This window comes from Meriones unguiculatus, chromosome 8 (genome assembly GCF_030254825.1).
Source record: "Meriones unguiculatus strain TT.TT164.6M chromosome 8, Bangor_MerUng_6.1, whole genome shotgun sequence".
NCBI classification, from domain to species: Eukaryota; Metazoa; Chordata; class Mammalia; order Rodentia; family Muridae; genus Meriones; species Meriones unguiculatus.
In genome coordinates this window covers 90,532,174-90,554,746 of record NC_083356.1, presented here as the reverse complement: position 1 = coordinate 90,554,746, position 22,573 = coordinate 90,532,174, and the positions used below count along the sequence as shown (strand labels likewise).

Here is a 22,573-nt window from a genome sequence, read left to right as displayed (position 1 = left end):
CCATGGTATTCCGAAGCAACCATGAGGCCCCAAGAAACTCCAGTCAAGAAAGTGGACTCTGGCACCTGCCCCACCACTTCCTGACTCTACTCTTGGGCAAACTTCGATGAACTTCTGTGTTCCTCACCTGGTCCTTGGAAAGCATTCCAGAATACAGCATAACCCTGTCCATTACTGAACCAGGCCCGGTACTAGAGCTTTGCCATGAGGAGCTCACCTCTGATTCATTTGATTCACAAAGGGAAGGGAGCAGCTACTAGAACGCTACTCTTTAAATTGTCTAGAACCACTCTTAGTGCTGGGATCCTTGACCGATAGTACACACTCAACAATGACCTTGGCAAGGCATTTCCACAGCGTGGATGTAACTGGGTGCTGTCACAAAGGCTTCCAATGCTATGGTCCTTCTGTACTGCAAACTGCAGCTTTGATCTCGATGAGCCAAAGACTGGTGCAGCAGAATGGACCCAAGGAGACGCAGTTCTCGGCCTGGACTACTACCACATGCATGGAGTAAGGGAAGCCATCTGCCCTGAGTAGAACCAAGTGGTTCCATCCTGCTGTTGTATAGTCAGCTGGAAGATCCTCAAGGCTCCTGTGCACATGTGCTGATGTGTCTTTAAGAGTTCCCTCTATTACAAAGGAAAAAAAAGCTCCTCCATTTAGCTGCTCCATGTAATTACTAATTAAATGAAAACCAGTCTGAAAGGCATTGTTTATTTACAACTCCTGGGGGAAGTAGGGTGTGGCCCTCCATTAATAATTACCAATGTGACCCTTTGAGACAGATGAGTTAAGAGCCATAACAGAAAGAACCTGAGCTCTGGGATCAAAAGCAACAGTGACTAGGACAGGTTCTTCCATGGGTTTCCAGAGGTGATGCACACACAGCAAAGTCTGCGGCCTCAGTAATTCGTATTTACGTGCAGGAAGCAGTACTGTGGGCAGCTACTTGTGTCTGTGAAGTTGGGAAGGGAGTCCTCAGGTACCTACCTGGTCTTGCTATAGAAAACATTACGGATTCTGGCAGAAGCCAGACTTGGCTAAAAGACTCCTGAGTATCTCCAGATCCCTCTGGGGAACTTGCTAAGATCCTGCTGGGCTTTCATCTCTTGGCATTAACTGTGATTACCATGCTTCTTCCTTCATCCATGGGAAACTGCATGGACTTGGCCCGGAACCCAAGGACAGGACTTGACTCCTGACAAGCTCTCTAGTGTGAAAAGCCTCAAGGCCCAGCATGGAAACTAGCCTGAAACCTCACCAGTTACTCACAGGCCACAGCTTGAGCTCCACCTAAGTCACATCTTAGCTGTTTTTCCTCTTGGGAAAAGAAGGTGAAATGTGCAATGGGTTGTGCGTCGTCACCACAAATCCCAACTCATATACTAAAACTAACTTCCAGTGTGATGGTATATGGAACTGGAGCCTATGGGAAGGTGTTTTAGTCACTATCTTACTGTGGTGAAGAGAAACCATGACCAAGGCAACTCATATTTTTTTTTAAAAAAAGCATTTAACTGTGGGCTTGCTTTTAGTCTCAGAGGTTAGTCCATTACTCTCATCGTAAGGACCATGGTGGTGTGCTGGCACAAATGATGTTGGAGAAGTAGCTGAGAGTTCTACATCCTGATCCATAGGTGGAGGGAGAGACTCTGGGTTTGGGAAACCTCAAAGCCCACCCCAAGGATATGCCGTCTCCAGCAGAGCCATCCCTCCTAATCCTTTCAAACAGTGCCACTCCCTGGTGACTGAGAATTCAAATATATGAGCCTATGGGGGCATTCTCATGCAAACCACCCCAGAAGGTCACCAGAACGGAGACCTTGCGAATGGCACTAGTTCTTTTATGAAAAACTCTATACGGAGCCCCTGTCCTGTGATGTTAAGACACTAGAGAAGTCAGAAGTGTGCAATTTAGAAGCTTTTGCCAGACCCCAACCACACTGCCATCCTAATCTTGGACTCCCGGACTCCAGGATGGTGAGAAATAGATGCAGTTTATAAGTCACCTGTACTAAGGAAGCCTCTAAACAGAAGGCAACAAAGATTTGATTTCACTGGGTGGAAGCCAGTGATTCCCAATGCCCCCATCATGGTCTGTTGTTCTCCTAAGTGTTGGGGGAGACACATAGAAGGCAACAGATGGGGTTCAAGGTAAAAATGCCTTCTCCTAGGATGTCTGTGATAACAGCGCTCACTTCTATTTAAGTAGCACCATTGCAAAGTGCTTCCCTGTGCATTCTCTCTTGATTCCCTGCAATACAAAGAGATACACAGGAGCTAAATCTTCATGATCTCGGTATGGACTTGAGGTCTTTGATCCTACAGCTGGTCAAACAGAAGCTGGGAGTTGCCTCCAGGGTCAAGTCCATCTTCCTTTCTGTTGTGGAATAGCTGCAGAGTCACTGCCCAGTAACCTACACTCTAGGACTCTCCTATGTCTACAAGAACTCTGAAGCTAAGGGCTGGGCCTGGCTGATGAGGGTAGAATCCCATCAGCCAGACACTATCTGCAGCCAGTCTGCCCTTGGCCAACCTTTGGCAGCTCATCAGAAAAGTCCACATAGGCCGGGGCAGGTAATGGGAGTCTATGGCTAAGTGGGGAGCTTGTAAGAGAGCCCCCACTTTGTTTCCATCTCTTCCTGTAGTGGGACTTGTGTGTACATGTGTGGTATGATTGGCATGTTTGCTTTTTCTAAAACCTAAGCTCTAAAATGGAATCCTATTAATCATTGTGACAGGTCAGGGGGTAGAGCAGCAGCTTTTAGCAGGGGCTACAAGGGCTGCCTCTAGAAGGCCTCCCAAATCCATGGTGGCCAGCAAACTGCTGTCCAGCTCCACTAGACTTTCTTTGGGAGCCTGTTGAGGTACGGCAAGAGGGTGCTGGCCCTTCTGACTTAAGCGGAGAATTATGTTATATACTTTAAATGCAAAGACTATTGTCTTGAAGAGAAAAACTTATGCATAACATTAAATCTTTACAAACACACAGTAAAGTCATGACAAGGATTGATGCACTTCTAAGGAGATTCTGCCAGTGTCAAGGGTGCTGCGGAAGTATGGCCTTCCTTCCCAGAGCTCAGTGTCCACCCGCACCCTTGCAGCCCCCTCCTTGTTATTTCAAGTCTTTCCCTGACTGGTTAAAGTAGTGCTATCATCACCTTCAGTTCCTGCAAAAAGCTACCAAAGTATGAAGCTTTGTAAATAGTCTTAACAAAAGTGTCTCTAAGGCTGGTGCTGGTTATCAGTCTGTGAAGCACACATATTCAGTCACTGTTTTGAGGGGCAGTTTTATGAGCTGTTGTACACTCAAGCCTGGGAACCAGATTTTAAATCCTGGCTCCTCCCCTTGCCAGCTGTGGGAACTTGGACAAGCTATTTAACCTCTCTGTGCCTTCCCTCACCTGTGAAAAGAAGATAACAGTGCCTACCTCATTCAGCTATTAGAAGGATTAGATGGATTAATATGTGTAAAGCACTTAAAATACCGTCTGGCACACAGCCAGAATGCTCTTGCAAATGAATTGACTGCTTACTGTGGCTTTCTGGATATTTTAAGTTCCTGATGCTGTCACATGTCATCCAAAACAAGTTTGTAGATTTCCCTAATTTACACATTCTGCAGGAATAACATTTTGCTATGTATAAATCTCCTTACGAGCTGTGTTAAGAGAATGTTTTACGGTCCCATCATGGATATGGTGAGGGTTTGGAAAGTGCTAGCTTATCTGGGACTCAAAAGCAAAACCAAAGCACACCTTCCAAAAGGAATGTAGAACAAATACAGAATTCCAGCCTGTGTCATTTGAGGCATAGTAAGGAGAGGCTCCCAACAGTGGTTACCCGTGTTTTAAAAAAAATAATTCTGAGCCCAACTAACCACACAGAAATTGGTGTTTTCTTGCAGTTTGGATAAAATAACCACTAAATGCCAAGGAGAAAGCATTTATCCCACAGCTTAAGAGGCCACTTTTCGGGGATCCCAAATTGTCATATCAGGTGTCAGAGCATGTCTCCTCTTTCTCTGTTCAATGTACTATTGTACAATGTACAATGTACTATGTACACATTCCAAGTTATGGCTGTCACCAATGGCAGAGGTATACCTGCCACACTCATGTCACCAGAGACTGCTTGGGCAGATAATTCTTCAGTTCACTTTGTCCCGAGGATGCTTCAGCTCAGTGGTTGTGGGAAAGGCTTAGGTGTGTCTCAGAGCCAGGGACAGGAGACCTGGAGAAAGACTCCCCCCCCCGCCCCCGCCCAGGAACTATCATGGTAGCCCCGCTGCAGAGCAGAGCCATGTTCCTGATTTGTGGGGGTCACCTTGCTGTTACTGAAATGGGCTTGGTGATCTGTTGCTTTCAGAGGACTGTTTCCCATCTTTTTTAATTAAATTTTTTTTATTAATTACAGTTTGTTCACTTTGTATCCCAGCTGGAGCCCCTTCCCTCATCCCCTCCCAATCCCAACATCCCTCCCTCATCTCCTCCCATTCCCCTCTCCAAGTCTACTGATAGGGGAGGTCCTCCTCCCCTTCCATCTGACCCTAGCTTATCAGGTCTCATCAGGACCTGCTGCATTGTCCTCCTCTGTGGCTGCTTCCCATCTTAAACAAGCAGGGGTAGAGTTAACTACCTAAGTACCTTCAACAACATCCTATCTGGATAGCACCTCTTTTGAGTTGTGTGGAGAATAATTTCTAGACAGGTAGATAGATCTCATAAAAGCACAGCATTTGCAGTGTCCACAATTACCCTTATTAGCCATTCATTTAGCATTCTTCTTTTCCACTTTAAAATTACTGAAGTCATTTCATTATTTTGTTTGGGTGTTTTCCCTGCATGTATTATTGTGTGTGTCATGTACATGCAGTGCCCCCAGACGCCAGAAGAGGGCATCAGATCCTCTAGGACTGGAGTTACAAAGAGCCACCAATGTGTGCTGGGAATTGAACCCTGGTCACCTGGAAGAGGAGCTAGTTTTCTTAAAAGACCAGGCCTTCACTCTAGCCCCCATCCATCTTCTTTGTTTTCAATTGATTAAAGCAAAGAGGCTTGGCTGGCTCCGATGCACCATTAGCAAAAGCAACAAAACCCCAAGAGCAAAGATGATTTACACATGCAATTCCATGTGTGGTCACATGACCCCAGTGACTGGAGGCAGGGAAGGGTTCTTAGTAAAAAATATGATTAAGCAGATAACATTGTGTCCTGTCGTTAGTTATTCTCCAGAGGCCTCAGTGACTCTAGTGTCTTCTCGTGAGATTTCAGATTTGTACCTTAAAACTAAGCACCAACACAAAACAGAAAGGCATATGGCCCAAGCATTCTCAAAAGATACCAAGAGGCGTTCAGCACAAACAGTACTACTCTGTTTCTTCAGATGCAAGACATCAGTGCCCTATGCCAGCCATGAGAATAAATACCTCTCTCAGGCAGGAAGAAACTCAGACTTTCACCTGCTGGTCTACTGAGCTTTTTACATAGTTGATGATAGCATCTGAACCTTTTATTTTGTTTTGTTTTGTTTTGAGGCATGGTTTCTCTGTACAGAAACAGCCCTGGCTGGCTTGGAACTCACTCTGCAGAACCGGCTGGCCTCGAATTCACAGAGATCTGCTTGCCTCTGCTTCCCGAGTGCTGGGATTAAAGGCGTGCACCACTACTCAACAGCACTTGGATCTTACACATCCCCTATAGGTTCATGTACGGAGCACTTGGTCCCCAGCTTTTCTTGTTGTTTTGAAGGCTGCGGAGCCCAGCTGACTGAAGCAGATCACTAGGGGTGTTTGAGGGTTATCCCTGCCTGGGGTTCCAGCCTCCTTATTTTGCTTCCTGGTAACCATGATGTTGACAGGTACTCCCAGTGACATGGGTAAGCCTTTCAAGCCATGCTTTTCCTTACTATGGTAGAGACACTCTAAAACAATGAGCCCCCCAAAAATCCTTTCTCCATATTTTATCACTCTAAAAAAAAAGACACTTAAAAGTCCATAGCTATTTTTTTCAGAAATAAGGTAGAATTATTATTGTTATCATTATTATTATTTTGTGTTAATGTGAAAGCATTTTTTTTTTTTTGAGACAGGATTTCTCTGTGTACCCTTGGCCTTTCTGGAACTCACTCTGTAGACCAGGCTGGCCTCAAACTCATATCAACCTGCCTCTGCCTCCCAAGTGCTGAGATTAAAGTAGGGTACCACCATTGCCCAGGTATGAAAGCAAATTTAAGCAAAATGCCAAGGGGTGAAAAAGGCAAAAATGACTTAGGCAGTATCATATGTTGGAATGACTACTCATTTGAAATGAACTTCTTTCAAAAGATGGTTCATTCCAACACACACTTCTTGACCTCACATCAGACACCCTGCTGAGGATAGATTGAGGACACCAGGCCAGTCAAAGTTTAACTCAGTTTTATTTTCCAGTTTTGAGTATTTTCAAATTATACAACATGCAGTCTGCCAGAGTATCCGTACATCTTCGTTTTAGAACCGCAGGGATAACCAAGAGTTTCCCGAGGGCCAGGGAGGGTTACTTCCAGATCTTTGGGGAAATTTCTATCTCACAGGATAGCTATTTAAATACATTCTCCCCATCAAACCACAGAAACAAGTTTATCCACAATTTTTTTGACTGGAATCTATTGTACAGAACGTAAAGCCCAGAGAACACACATCTGTGCACACACGACACTTTACAAACTAGACAGAATTCTACAGAAAGCCCTATTCCCCTTGTATCTGCGCACACGGGAAGTGTTTCAAATTGATACACAATTTTCAGTAACTAAGCAGACTTCATAGACCAGTGCTTCCTTTGGCAGTTATCTGGTCCTTACACAATATTCGTTTAACAACTCAAAATTATGTTGCGAAGCAGTTTTAAACAGTGATGACTCTTTAGCTTGCTCAAGATAGTCAGGATGAGACAATGAGGTGGAACTTGGCCCAGAGACAAACTTTAGCTAATGACAAGCTTCCCAATGTCTTCTAACTAGAGTCCCAATGGCGCCTGACCTTTAAAGGAAGGGACTATGGAAGCTTTGTGTTCCTTCACTTTTCTTCTAGGAAAGTGAAGCTGATAAGAGCCCCACCCTCTCAAGCTCTGGTGAAGCCTTGGTACCGTCCCGAGACCAAAAAAATCACTTCTCTACATGGGCTTGAAGGCTTCCAGGAGTCACTGGATCTACATTCTAGACAAATATTTTCATCCCTTCACTTATTCCAACATTTCTACAAATTGTTATTTTCTTCACCATGCAACTCTACATCCTTTAAAAGGCCTAACGCTTCTTACTGTCCTATACCTGCCATCCAATTAAGCAAACTGTTCAGCATTTGACGAGATGAGACCTACATACAGGATTCTCTAAGAACTGACCAAATGCAGTTGGTGTTATAACTTCTATCTTTCAATAACACTCATAATCAGCACCCCACTGTCCTGCAGGTAGAGGTTATTTGGATAAACCATCTGGCTCTTCTCATCCAGCACCTCAGAGTAAACTTTCAAGAAGTAGGCATGAGACAGAAACTACTCAGAGGAGAATACAGATTAACATATATGCCAGCAATATGCAGCATATGACCGAAAATGAAAGCATCCGCCTGGCTGTACAGAAGAGGGATTTTTGGGTTTAGGGTATAGAATCTAAGAGTCTGGCAACAATGAAAATTTTATAAACATGGCCTTTTACCGAAGTTGCCTGAGAGTCCACTGACCTGATAAGAGAATTAATAGATAAAGTGAGATTAAGGGATCACTTGAATAAACCACATAATCTGTTCCAATGATGTGTCTGGCTTTTAGTCACAGTGTGAGAAAATTAGATTAGAGGTCTTATAAAGACTGGCGCTAGATGAACTGACTGGCTGATCAGCAACTAGCAGAATCATCTCTAAAAGACATCAAAGCCAACTTTCTCTGTGAATAAAAGCAGAGTGAATTTTGTAAAGCCCTTGTAGAGATCAAGTAATGTGAACTACAAATGAATGCTGCCTCTTAAAACTTGAAAGTGACCCACAGTTCTTCAGAAGCAGAAAAAGGGAACCTGGGGGAGAATTGCTTTAGAAATAATCTAAAACCATCCATTTAATAATGGATATTAATGAAAGCCAAGAACAGGATATTACTGACCTGTGCCCAATTTCCAAACACATAGCAGCACAGTTGTCTAAAAGATACTAGTAGGCCTATGGACGAGAAGCGTTTGATTGGTAGTCCTCTTAAAGGCCAATATTTCAGCTTTCAAAGTCAGAGGAAAACACAGAAAACAAGCTTCTAATCCAGCATTAGTTAGTACCGGATAAGATTTGCAAACTTGCCCTGCAAAGGACCCTTCCATTGGACTCCAAATAGCAGCCAAACAGTTATGTTGAGCAGACAGTGGCAACAAAATTAAACAAAGTGAACACAGTTAAACAAACCCAAAATCATCGTTGTAAAATAAGTACTTCAATAGAAGTTGCCTTTTCCTGCCCAGTTAAAAACAAAATACTGTAAATAAAGGGCAACATCTAACAAATAAATTAAGTGAAAGCAGTATTGCTTTGTTAGGTGAAGTCTATGTAGAAAGAATCGGGAAGGTAGCATACATGACCCTCAGCATTCTACACACATGCATGTGTATAAGCACACATATTACCTACTTCCACTTTTTCTGCCCACAACCTCGCAGCCATGAGAAAGCCCAAAGTCTCCCCCTGGCATAAACTTTACTCCAGTGGTGTCAGCTGCAGAAGACAGAGCAAGCTCACACTTCTTGGGCACCTAAGATGACAGGAAGGATAATTTCTCTGAGATGGATGGGAATGTTACTAACTAAGCCCTCAAATTAATGAAAACAAATAGCAGCACATAAGGTCAACTTACTTAACTTACTTAAACTTGTCAGTTTCTCTTGCACTCTACTACTTGGCAACGGATCCTTTTAGTATGCCCAACTGGAAGTAAGGGAGTCACCTTTAGATTCATGGAGCTGAATAAAGTCATATCTAAATGTACAAAAAACCCAATCTGGTTATACTCATTTTTTCCCCACCTCGTAACTGTGCCTAGAAGGAGAAAAAGCCTATTTGGTGCCGAAGAAAGAATTCAAATCAGCAGTTTACAATGATGGGTTACAATAAAAACGCAGGCATGAATCTCATCAGTGACTTTCTCCCCAGGGAATTATTTTGCAAACACTGCAGTGACGCTGGATTTCTTTAGCAATAGCTCCTCAAGCAAATGATGGTTTGCTAGAGAAAGAGGCTATCCCAGTGCAGGTTCAGAGGATCTGGAGGAAGCGATGAGGAGGGGCGGCAGCCCATCTCAATTCTGCAGCATTTTCGATACTTCTATAGGAATGGTGTCCAAACAGCTGGGTTGGCAGAGCTGAGTCGCTGCAGGCTCACCAGCAAGCAGCTTGGAGGTGAATGGTAGGACTCTTTGCATTTTCATAGATGTGTCTGAATGAGCAAATTCTACACTGCTATTGTCAAACTGTTTTTCTGCCTTGAAGAAATCTGCTTTGCATTTTAACAGGTGCCATACTAAAAGGTATATTTTACAGATCCAAAGGTATGACCAGGATATTTAAAATGCTCTCTGGGGTTGCTTTTGGAAAAGTGTTCAGAATGAAAATTTTGAACCCTATAGCAGCACTTTTGTTTTGTTTTGTTTTTTTGTTCCCCTAAAAATATAAAGTAATGTGTTTATTTTACAGGAAACCAGACAGTCGAGGCAGAGCATGGTCACCGATTCCACACCACTTGGTTGTCCCTCTCGGATGGCACAGCGGGGTGTTCCATTCCAATGGGTCAGTGCACTGCAGGGACCTCCAGAGACCACGCAACCCTGGAGGCCGAGAAGTGGTAACGGTTCCAAGCAGGAAGTAGGCACTGTGTAACCACCTCTTTCCGATTTCTTAGGAGAAGGATCCACACACGGATCTGTGCACACAAATTCTATACAACGCAAACACCCGAATCTGGTGTACTACAGACGGCTGGGCAAGCGAGTGTAAAAAGAAATGGAAACTGTATAGTTGGGGGAAGTAAAGGAACTGATGACTAATATAGTCCTTTTCATGCTACATGGAGTCAGATCTGTTGAGAAAGAACGGAAGAGAGAACACAGGCATTAGGGAGCAGCAGAGATTCATTCCTCAGGCCTTTCGATTCAGTCTAGATGGTCAGGGCAGAGCTGTCTTGTTACAAATACAATGGGAGCCACTTATTTCGTTCACTATCTGCATGAAAAAGTAAAGCTGAAAGGAAAAGTTAATCTTAATAATGCGTTTATGTACTCCAGTATTAAAATATTACTTCGGTATGTACACATGCAGCTGTTTTTCACTACAGTATGGCCATTAGAGATTCTCACACACTCCAGCCCGCCCTGAGCCTGTGTTCAGTCTGGTGTCTATTTTTCTCCATCAGCGCTTCTCAGTTGGGATTTGGCTAACATAATGGATTGTATAGCTTCCCCCATCCTGGGTTTAAGTACTCTGTCGTCCTGACACAGTCTCCATATTCTTTTCTAAGTCATTGCATTCTGAATCTGTGTGCCGTCAGAGTTTCGCAAAGCACTTCCTGTCCTTAGGGACAATCAGACTTCACTCATTAACCAGTACTGGCATCCGCAGGCAGGTCAGCCCTGGTCCTGACCCAGGCATGGAGAACTGAGTCAGAAGTGGTGTTTCGCTGCAATGGAGACACGGACATTTCAGTACAACCCCTTAGAGTTTGCCTCCGTCTCTGGAAGTCTGTCCATCTGACTCTGGGCAGGTCCCCAGGATGGGGGTCTTGGACCAGCTCTGAGTGGTCTTCTCTTAACTCTAATAAACTCGACACTCAGAACACAGCAAAAGAATCAATTCCTGCCAGCATCGTGGGGGTCTGACCCATCTGTAATCTGACCCATGGATTCCCTGCAGAGCTCCTGGTACCCTCAGGTTGAAGAGTTAGGGACACAATGGGCAGGTACAGCCTCATCCTTAGAAAGCCAAAAGAAGAGGCACAACAGGAAATACGACAGACACAAAGAAAAACGTATCTGTTCTCCTGAGTTTAAACAAGACCCCACAGCCTGACCTCTACTTCCCATCCGCCTCCAGCCTTCAGTGCAAACTCATGCCCGCCTGCAGTGTCTCACAGTCCTGCCACAGAACTCTCTCCACGCTGTTTCTCGACAAGCTCCTCACTTATAATAGTGCAAGCAGTATCACGTATTTTGTGTAAATAAACACAACATAAATTATACATGGATACAAAAGTGGAAGGAGGAACACAGAACAAGAGAAAACGGGCAGGGAAGGACAGTTCATGCTTTCTAAGAGTAACCATTCCTCCTGGGCCCGTGCAGTAAATGGGTAGGAATCTCATTCCGTGTCATTTCCCATGTTTACAACCTTGCCTGACTGTAAGGGATGCAAACCTTTGATGATAATCTTGCAATTTCTAGTCGTTACAGAGAAGTGAAACAGTTTGTAGAAAGGACATATTTTACATTCGGCCCTTCTTGAGAGAGTTTCCTGTTGCGTGCAGGAAGGCTTTTTGAACAGCAGCCTTGAAGTCCCGCTTCACCTAAGGGTTCATTCCTCCAAGCACACCATTTGGGCAGAGGGAGATTGGTCTTCCTGGGTGCCAGGAGGCAGGGAGGTGCTGGGTGCATACCTTCCATTGGGATTGCGGCCTGCCACAATGCCTACAGGCAACCGTGTTGACACAGGAAGCACTCAACACACAAGCGCTGTAGTGCAGTCTCAATAACTCCAGCAGACCATGAAGGGAGGAGATTTCCCTGAGAAAGATGGCATTCGAATCCTCCAATCCCCCCATGTACAAGATCCAGCATGTTTGGGCTGACAGCTTAAAAGAAATGGGGGCCACAAAGGAGGCCCAGCCTGCTTACTTTAGTCACCTCAAGGGCAGCAAGAAAGAGGCACATTATGACAGGCCGCTGAATGAAAATGCAGATGCCTAGATAGAGTTCTTTCTTCACTCGAATGAAGTGTCCCCCTTCCCTCTAATTTTCAGATTGTTTTGGGTCAGCTAGAATATCTCCACCCATCCTCCCACCACCCGAAAGTCCATCTCCTTTGATGAATCCACCATGGAAAATGGAAGTAAACATTGAAGGTAAATTATTTCTATACACACACACACACACACACACACACACACACACAAACAAATAAAACTGTATCTGCCCGTTTTCATCCCAGGAGACCAGGGAATCCTGAGACCTCTAACACCTGCTTCTCTTGACCTCTCCAGGGTGTAGAAAAGTTGCACACCCTCCTAACAGTTGCAAATGACCAGAACTGAAGATCAGGCTGAACTGAGGCTCTGCCAACCTGAGGCCCTGCCAACCTGAGGCCAGCAATTCAGAGTGAGAATGTGTGACCAGATTTAGAAGGAAATAAAATCACCTTGCTTTAGAATGGGCGGAGAAGGCGGAAAGGAGCTAATTTTATATATATTTATGGGTTTTGCAAGAAGTATTTAGATTCCAGTCCTCAACGTTGGCTTTTGAAATTGCTTGCAGTGGATTTAAGCTTAATCCAAACGGTACATAGTTTTATCTTTCTCTTTCTACAGTTCAATCCCCATTTATAAGAATTACCAGTTGCACTTTGCTTATCGCTGTGGTGCAATCTGCTGCAGAGGAACCGTTCTGCATTTCTGACTACGAGAACCACATAAGCCAGACTACTGGAGCAAGTTCTTCCTGGTGCCATGAAGTCTCCCAGTTATCTGTGGTAGTTTCCAAGCCACCAGCACTGCCCACCGCAGGTACCTCTGTCCTGGTCCCTGCAGACCTATTTCTCTTTCTTTAGACCCCAGACTCACAACTACTATGAGATTAGTCAGTACTACCAAGGTCAAATTTTTGCTAAGTTCTTGTCTGGGTTTCTTTTTTAATTCCTTCCATATTGTCTCATCAGATCCTTAGGAAAGGACCCTTGCATTTTGTTGCACCAGGCAAGAATCTTCTCTGAAGTGGCAAGGACAGCTGCTTTCTTCATATACTCCAGCCAAGGCAGAGAAACAGAATCAGAATCACATCGGAGAAGGAGCCGCTATCTGTTTAAAGCAGATAAAATGGTTTGCAAAAGTGCAAAGCAATGCCACTTAGCTAAGGGTTTTCAAAAATCATCTTTCCTTAAAAATGCCATTTATGCCTGCACTCGTGTGCACAGACCTACCCTTGGGACTTGCTCTTCTTTCACTCCAGTTTATGAGACTTGCAAATGCCTGGCTTATGCCCACAGACCCTATGCTTTGGGGGCACACTAGGACATTTGATCCTCAAAGGACCCTGTAAGTAAGTGCTGGCCACACAGAGACACAAAGACCAAGTGACCTGGCCAGCTGGTGAGAGCCAGGCTCAGACCGAAGTGGTGCCGCACCATTTCAGAGTCTAGTCATCGTTTATGCTCCTCAGATGAAAGAACTTTGTACTCATCTAGTTACCATCTGCTAGGGTTTTGGAACGGCAATCTGAATGGTCTGGAGGTTGGGAGGTGGGCTGCACCTGTCTGGAGGATCCCTTCGTGCCATCGATAAGACTCAGTGTCACAGCTTCAGGGGCTAGGCTGACAACCACATCTGTTCCACCCTCCCTGTGCAGTGTGACCCCTCTGCTGAGGACAGCTAGCTGTGTGAGCATCTTCAGGATACACAAGATAATTTACTTGTGACTGGGTACCACAGCAAAGACAGGCCGATGGTGAAAGGTCACCCTAACAGCGGTGCCAGACAAATGGGATTTGGGTGATTAAGACAGAAAGTCACAGATGAAGAGACAGAGAGAGACAGAGAGACAGATGAGGGCAGAGTGAGTAAGCATCCCCCTTGGAAGCTCAGCCCACAGCCAAGGAGCTAAAGGGAAGGGCTATGGTATAATAGAAGCCAAGGGCTTGGAGAGGAAGTTCCACTCTACTTGAATGGAGGAAGGAAAGCAGTAGAGACGGTAGGGGTTCTGAGAAGGTTGGAGCTTCTTCTGATCAAAGGAAGACACACCCATACCATGACTGGGCCCGAAGTTTATGGCTTCGGCTTCCAGTAAGTGAAGATGGTGAAAAGAGTGTGGGCACTGGGAGCCGAGCAAACATGCAGGAGAGGCCTGTGTTAGAATTACTGAATAATCTATCTTTGCTGCACATCCGAGAACTCCTATGCATGAGGCCCAGTCACTGTGATGAGGCTAGAAAGCAATGTGTGCATTCGAAGTATATGGGTCCATCTCTGGAGCAGAGGTATACAGCCAGGCAGAAGAGGAGCCAGGATTTCAGGCTGGGTCACAGCGGACTACTGAGGTAGCAAACAGCACTGAACACAGGCAGAGCTTCACCACACTTCCATTTCCATCCCATTAGCCAGGAACTTAATAATTCACAATTATTTGTTTTATTCACATTAGAAATCCTGAAGAAGCAGGACCAAAAGAAGACAGATATCCTCCAATGAAAGTGACCAGTCCAGGGAATATCATGTGGAGCAGAGACAGAGGGTCACGTGGGGGTACCTGGGCTCCTCTGGGGCCATGCTAACCAGGGGATCCAGCCAGGCTGTGGGAATGGCTACCCAAGTGTGTTCTTTAGGTTTCAAAATAAAAAAACCAGAACAGAAAAAAACACCAACTTGCTTCATTAAATATACTTCCCAAGCCCTGTATTGGTATACCATCAATATGGTTTCCAAAATGGCACCAAACATTTTACCAAAGTTTCCCAAAGCATCCACACACACCTACTGCTTCATACTTAATTTTTTCGCTGACCTTAACTGTCTCCAGGCTAGCCACCAGTAGGGAAATGATGCATGCCAGGCACAGGAAGAGGCATCTGTGGGTTTCCCAAGGGGCTGTGATACCCTGGCTGGTCGAGGCACATGCAGGCAAGGGCACATCAGACATGGCAGCTGCAGCACATGGCAGCCACACTGTACTCCGCTGCTGATTTTCAACGAAAACTCAACTCATCTTTTATTAAATCATGCTAAGGTTAAGAATTTTGGATTTTTGACTTGTGGTTTTGTTTTAATATAATTTCTCATTTTGTTTTGACCCTATGGCCACGTTAAATATGTAAGAAAAGGGAATTAAATCTATAAACATTTAAGTGTTATCATAAAATAAGTTCAACTAATGTTGGGGGCCTCTGAGAATTGTATTCCTTAGAAATATTCTTTTACCTGTCATGTTTGAGAAAGTTAAATAAAAGGGAAAGAAATGGCTATCTCCCTATATAAATGTAGAAGCAATAATTTTATACCCATGTTCATCTACACACACACACACACACACACACACACACACACACACACACACAGAGGGAGGGGGCACCACAGACATACATGCTATTGAAGTCTAATAAATGAAGATTCAGCAATGCCCTCCTAGCGCCATCTGGTGGACACATTCGAACAAGCATTGCCAAGAAAAGAAGCTATGTCAGGGGCCCTCAGAAACGAGGGCTGAATAAATATTTAATTGGGTGTCTTCACTCAGTGTGGAGCCTCAAACAAGCACTTCACACTGACTGAGAGGACCATTTCACACCTTCTGTATTCTCAGGCATACAGCCCTTCTCCCCTCCCTCTGTCCCTGCTGATAATCTTTGCTTCTTATTTGCTTGAGAAGGAGGCCCAATGCTGAGCAGTTTGACCTCGGTGCCCACCACACCTACCTTTCTGCTGCACCTGCACTTCCATCCCTGCCACCTTAGCTGAATGGATACCAATGATTAATAGCCAGCTACAACATCATCCACTTTTTAAGAGAATGGCACCTATTTCAACCCCACATCCTCATAGAGTGCACAGTAGCTGACTCATTCCTCACAAAAATTCCCCTAAAGCTGCCCAACCACCACCATCTGCCTTTCATCAACCACCCAGTCTCTCCCTCCCTTTAACCTCACATCCTTCTACTCAGACTTCCCCTAGTGTCACTTCTTTTTTATGACCTCCTATGTGTCAGTAATCGGGCCAGTCTACCTGTCCCCAACCTCTATTCCCCTCTTTACCCTGTGGATTCTCTCTAAGACATCAGATATTAAACACTATCTGTGCGTATTCACTCTCTGAGCTTCTGACTCTGACCTCTGCTGAGCTCCAGATTCCTGTCCACAAGTTGTAGAGCAATTCCCTCCAAAATGAAGAGTTCTATTATGACTATGGAAATAAGCAACCCACAAGTCTCAGGAAGTCACTGAAGCAGACCAGATATATAAGCATCCCCCTACCCATATCCTAGCGAGGTTAGATAAGGACTACAGAGGAGATCCTCCCACCTGCTGAGCTACCTACAAGTCATGTGGGGTTCCAGCTGGAGTGGACTTTCAGTGAGGCAGCTGTCTTGGAGTCAACCCCGTTCCTGTAACCCTAATGAATCTCACTGATTCACCAAGATGAACTTTGGTGTAATCACTACTTTTGTCTGTCATCTGGGATAAAAAAAAAATACATTTGTGTTGCATCTCCAGGAATGATGTCACACAACACAAACAGTACCTAATCAGGAATAGAAAAATAAAAGTAGAAATAAAGAAGGGATGGGAAGGATTGATTGCATGGCCCCTGCAGAGGTGTTAAGACGTGTAACTAGGCTGCACCATGGGCCTATCTCTTTCTCTTCTGGCCCCAGGCACTGAGGAAGCCATGGGTGCAGAAATGGCCAAATCCAAGAGCCATACCACACATAACTAGTCCCATAAATGGCACAGAAATTGTATTAAGAAACCCAGCTCATAAAAATACAAATCCTTTAATGGGGTTGACTCCAAGTTCCTGAGGAACATGCGCTTTGCCAAGAAGCCCAACAAGACAGGCCTGAAGAAGATGCAGGAAACAACACAAAGACAATGGGTGTGCACACAGAGGCCATCAAGGCCCTTGTGAAGCCTATAGCCTTTAGGTACAAGAGGCCAAAGGGCCCCAGCTGCAAACTCAGCCCTTGGGTGAGCTTTCATCGCTCACCCCAAGCTTGGGTAGCAGATTCAAAGCTACATGGCCAAGGGTCATAGGCTCTGCTAGCTAACACCCAAGGTTCAAACCAAGGCAGGCCACAGCCCCAGCTAAGGCCCAGGCTTCAGCCCCAGCTTGGGCTCCCAGAGGTGCTAGGCCCCTGTGAAGGCTCTGTAGAAAATGTGAAGACAGATGGACTGGTGCAACACACCTATCTATACACTATTTATAGATGACCAGTGTCCTGTGCTGCTTTTACAAATAAACCCGAAGTAAGATCTATGAAAATAAAATAAAAGACATGTAACTCATGCTGACCCGTGGGAGGGTACGCCATCTGTGAGAGAAATTCTAACACGGCTAGCGTTCCCTATGTGGAAAGAGATGGTGTGCCTTCTTGCTCTAAGTGGTGTCTGCATCTTTCATAGACTTGTGATACGACACCTAACCAAGGCCAAGCTGTCATATCAGTGGCTTCCCCATCTTGGTGGAGAATCAAGGAGTGCCATCTTTCTCTGCTTGGTATGGGGCAGCCTGAATCCTTGGTGGATGGGGTCTACCTTGACTCTGAGATGCCTCCAAAGAGCTGATTAAACCACGTGTTACAGTCTCTGAAAGTGATGTGTGTGAGGTGAGATTATTAACTGGTCATGGTACCAGTTGGCTGCCCCCCGCTGTGAGTGGAAAGGGCATGGAACTGAGGCCTAGTTGTCTTCCTGGGTAGGAGTTTATGGTTTCAATGGCAGAAGAACATATAGTAACTGCTTGCCTCTATATTTGCCCAATTTGGAGAAGAAAATGGGAAAAAAGAGGATGAGATAGAGGTATTGCCTTGCCACTTATGGGTATGAGAATGGGTATGAGAATGCAACACACTCTGTTCAAGAGCCCTTTCTGGGACCCAAAAAGCTGGAGCCTGTGGAAGATGTCAGATAGTGAGGAAGAAGAGAACAAAGGAAAAGTGATAAAAAAAAAAAAAAGCCCTCAGGTCTGATTATTATTACAGAGAAAAGGAGAATCCGTGACTCAGCATGTACGTGTGGGTCTTAAAAATAGCCCATGAGGTGGGGTGGTGGTGACACACACATTTAATCCCAGCACTTGGGAGTTAGAGGCAGACACATCTCTGAATTCCAGGCCAGCCTGGTCTACAGAGTGAGTTCCAGGACAGCCATGGCTACACAGAGAAACCCATGTAAAACCATGAGAACCAGGAAGTATCTGTCTCTCAGCTTCTTGAACTGGTTGGGGGGGGCTATAAAGGGACCTGTCACAGCCTGACCTGTGAGGATGTGGGACACAGGTGCAGACGGGATCAATCTGAGTGCTGTGGCAATGAAGAAACGAAGTAGCATTCCTTGAGACAGAACTGGGAACGGGAACTGTCAGCATGAGGGAAACCAACGGACTTGATCACAGGAACCATTAGCACTCAACGTTGTCCGCAGGCGAGGTCCTCATAAATAGGAGGGACTGGAAGATGATAAAAGGATGAAGGGCACCACGGAGGGAGTCAGCTTGGGAGAGGCAGTATTTGTTGCCTGACTCACTGAGACTGGTGGGCCTATTAACACAAAGTTAAAAAAGAGAATGACTCAGTGGGGACCCCAGCAATGGTATGGGGCCTTGGTGGCTCTGCTGAGCACTGTGGTGAAATGTGATCTTCATGATGTAAGAGAAGCTCTGGCAGATCTGAACTACACAGGCAATGTGTAAACTGGGTTCAGAAAACACAACAGCAATCAAGAGATGACGAAAAGGGGGTAAAATAGACAAGGGATTTGCACGGGCTACCAAGTGTAGGAAGATGTGTGCTAGCAGGCTTCTAAAAGGCTCTAAAGCCTGAGCAGCAGTTCACGAAAGATATAAGTGATAAGATAATATAGATGACAAAGATTAAACTTGCCCTGGGTGAGCAGAGTATAAGATATAAAATGTTGGAAGGCACAGAATATTTACCCAGTCCAGGCTGGTGAGAAGGCAAGGGTCCTAGCACCACGCTGCAGCCTATCTGAACGGAGGAGCCAGTTTCAGCAGCAGGGGAAGGCTGCAGCCCTCTTTGGATTAAGCCTTCAAGTTGGTCTCACCGACAACAGGTAAAAAGACCCACAGCAGCCCCATGACAGCAGCAGTATGAGGAGGCTGGATGACTCAAAGGTATGTCTACAGATAAGAGAGCTAAATTTTCTTTCTGTTTTTTTTTTGTTTGTTTGTTTGTTTTTGTTTTTGTTTTTTTTTTAAAGACACAGTTTCTCTGTGTAGCCTTGACTGTAGAACAGTCAACCTGTAGCTTTGTAGAACAGGTTGGCCTCTAACTCACAGAGATCCACCTGCTCTCTGCCTCCTGAAGTGCTGGGATTAAAAATGTGTGCCACCATACCCAGCTTCTAACACTGTATTTTGAAGGAAGAATTTTTTTGAGATCTTTTGTTATACTGTATTAGAGCTTGTTAAGGTTTCTTTTCTGGTATGCCCTTAGCTGCTCACAACCAACTGGCACTTACTTGAAATGGATGACAATGGTCCTTCAGCGGTCCTGCCCACACTCTGTAAAAAGGTTGTACTGTATAATGCCAACTCTTGAGCATTTTACAGACAAATAAAAGCATGTGGAAGAGCAGTTAAGGCACCTGTTGAACTTAAATGAACGCATTCTACAAGAGCAGAAGAGAGCACTCCTAGAAGCCAAAATATTGTTATATAATTACAGTGGGGAAAAAAAAGTCTCAGTGACAACAGTGTGCTAACTCTCTAGGAGTTGTTGGCTAGAGATAATCCCACCCCATCCCCCCAAAACAGCGAAAGGTCATTGCAGCTGCTGTTAGTTCCATGCCAGAACTAAATAGTAAGACCTCATTGGCAAAGATGACACATATAGCAATTATAAAACAGAGAAACTGAGTTGGGACTGAACTGGAAACTTCCTCCCTTGCTGGCTGGCTTTCATGATGCTGAGAGGTGCTGTACAGGCTGCTGGGTAAAAACTATCACCAACAATCCTCCCTTCATGCCACACTATCAAAATGCCAAGCAAGATGTGACTACAGGTATGATGGTAGCATAGATGGTTTGATGTATGACCAACTGCTCTCCAGTTAGATTTAAAGCCCATTCTACAGAAGGTAATACATTTCTGGTACTGTAAGCAAAAACAAAAATGTGAGGCTGGAGATGTTCACAGGACCCAGTGGAAGAGCAGCTGCCATGGCTTTATTAAATAGGTGCAATGTGCCTGTCAAACTGCCTTCTAAAAATCTGGGCACATGACTGGGGATCACTGTTGCTCTCAGAAGTTGGCCGGGAAGAGAAACTTCCTTTTTAAATGATGGCACAACACGGAAGCTCATAACCTCTGGTGAAGCTCTTAAGAACAACATACTGTTGCCGTGATATAGTAGCTTAATTCTTGGCCTTAGATAGACATCTAGGTCACCCCCTCTGAGGTTCAGAGAACATCATAGGAGAGTATAGGAAGAAAGTTAAAAGCCAGAGGAAGGCATGGAATGTTGTGTAGCAATTTTCTCTGAAATTAAAACATTCCATCCTGGAAGGAAGCTCATTAACATTTAGGATGTAAATAATTCACTAATCTCAGGAAGTGCCTGAAACTTAGGTACATACAGAAAGCACCCAGCTATGGGAACTAGATGGATAAAGTATGCTTAAGGGATTTCAACTTCAGCTCAAGTCATCATAAACCACTTGTAACTCAATGAGTAAAGAAAGAAATGAAGTGTTACAGTTGTTTCTCTTGAAACTCTCATCAGTCCTGATTTTTATTGTTTTGTTTTGTTTTGTTTTTTTCTTTTTGAAGATAGGCTTTCTGTACATCAGGCTAGTCTGGAATTCAATTTATAGTTGAAGATGTGAGGATGACCTTGAATTTCTGATTTTCCAGTTTCTACATGGTGAATGCTGAGGTTAAGGGTGTGGAGCACCATACCATGTTTGTCTGAGAAGTTCTGGCTTTTCAGTCTTCAGTATAAGATGCCACACCAGCAACAAATGATCAACTTTGGGTTGTGCATACCTTATGCAAAATGTGAGTTTTAAATCCATCGTGGTAGCTCACGCCTATGATACCAACACTCAGGAGGCTCAGGCAGAAAGACTGCTATGAGTTCAAGGAAAGTCTGGGCTACATACAGAGTTCCAGGTCAATCTGGACTTCAGGGGGGTTGGCAGCGCTTTTCTGAATTCCACCTATACATAGTCTGGAATCCCTGGACCAGTATATTTACTAAGAATTGTTGGAAGGTAAAATCTCACACATGCTTTCATCAAACGACACTCTCCATCCTTCATGTTGCTGAGCAACAGGTGTTCAGACACTTGGATTGCTAAGTAACTACCGCAACCATCCATCCTCATCCTCCTAAGAGCATTACTGTTATAGTCTAAATCCCCCTCCCTGGCTTATGCTTGAAACCCTTGTTTCCCGTTGGTAGTACTATCTGGAGAGGCTGTGGACTGTCAGAAGGTACAGCCTCTGAAAGCAATCACTGGCTCCTGCTTCCTGCTGCCATCTCTGTTTCCTGGTCCAACTCCTATCACCAGGAACTAAGCTGATGCTACCACCTTCCCCTCTAGGACACTTATCTTCTAAAACCAGGAGCCAGAACTGATCTTTCTCCATTGTCTCTACAGGTATTAAGGTCACAGCAATATAAAACCTAACTCTCCTTTGGGACACCAATATACCCAGGGGAGGCTGCTGTGGCCAGGAGTGCTGCCTTGGCTCGCTCTGGCTTCCTCTTGAGATATACCTGGAAAGAAGGCACAAGGCTGAAAGCCTAACAGACGTCATTCTGGAGAGCACGAGGTGACCCTGAGAAAAGGAGGCCCCCACAGAAGACTGAGTCTACCTGTCTGAGTTTCTGTGGTCTCTATGGAACTTAACAACTATTCCTAGCCCATATGCTTCCTTTCCACGAGAAACAAACTGCAATTACACATGAGCCCTGGGTACTACAGGGCAGCATCATCAGATGTTGGTTGATATTAAAACCACTGGCCATTCTTGGTGAAAACAGAGAGGCCCAGGTAAGCCCTACCCCATTAGTAGCCTGGCCTATTGTCCAAGGTGCTGCCTCCACCCACCTACCCTGGCACCTTTCTTACGGTTGTGTTGTACTGAACCCTGGTCCTATACATGCTAAGTACATGCCTCACCCCTGTGCTCCACCTCCAGCCCCCACCAGAATTTGAGGCCTTTCTGTGCTAACCCGCCCAAAATAACCACATTTCAGATTTCCTCCTCGGTACTGACAACATGCAATCAAAAACAATTCAGTAACATCCAATTTAATTTTATTTCGAATTGGAAGCACAGTTTGGACAAGACTGGGTGTCTCACTGGCAAACTCATTTAAGACAGGGTAACACTGGCTGATGTGTTGTCCCAGCGCAGACTGCCTAGGCCTGCCCTCTGGTTCCTGCTCGCCTGACCAGGCCCTGGCCTATTCCTTGCTATGTGTATAACACTGCTGAAGCACCCTTCTTTCAGCTGGACCTTAGCAATGCTGTCATCGTGCCCTGTTGGAGGGCAGTGGCCCCATCACTCGTTTCATACTGATGGAAAGAGGACTGAATAAATTGGGGTAGTCCTCA

General features: G+C 44.9%; 1 protein-coding gene across 2 annotated transcripts in view; it reads right to left on the bottom strand.

Annotated features, from left to right (window-relative positions):
* Positions 1 to 6,404: 6,404 nt before the first annotated feature.
* The window catches only part of Kif5c (kinesin family member 5C), a 148,892-nt gene continuing 132,723 nt past the window's right edge, over positions 6,405 to 22,573 (bottom strand). The window contains exon 26 of one of the 2 annotated variants that reach the window (XM_021654036.2): positions 6,405 to 10,096. The gene's annotated coding sequence lies outside the window, so the exon portion shown is untranslated. Of the gene's footprint in view, positions 10,097 to 10,134; positions 10,258 to 22,573 lie in introns of those variants that run through there. The other variant, XM_060390134.1, reaches the window with a different exon arrangement.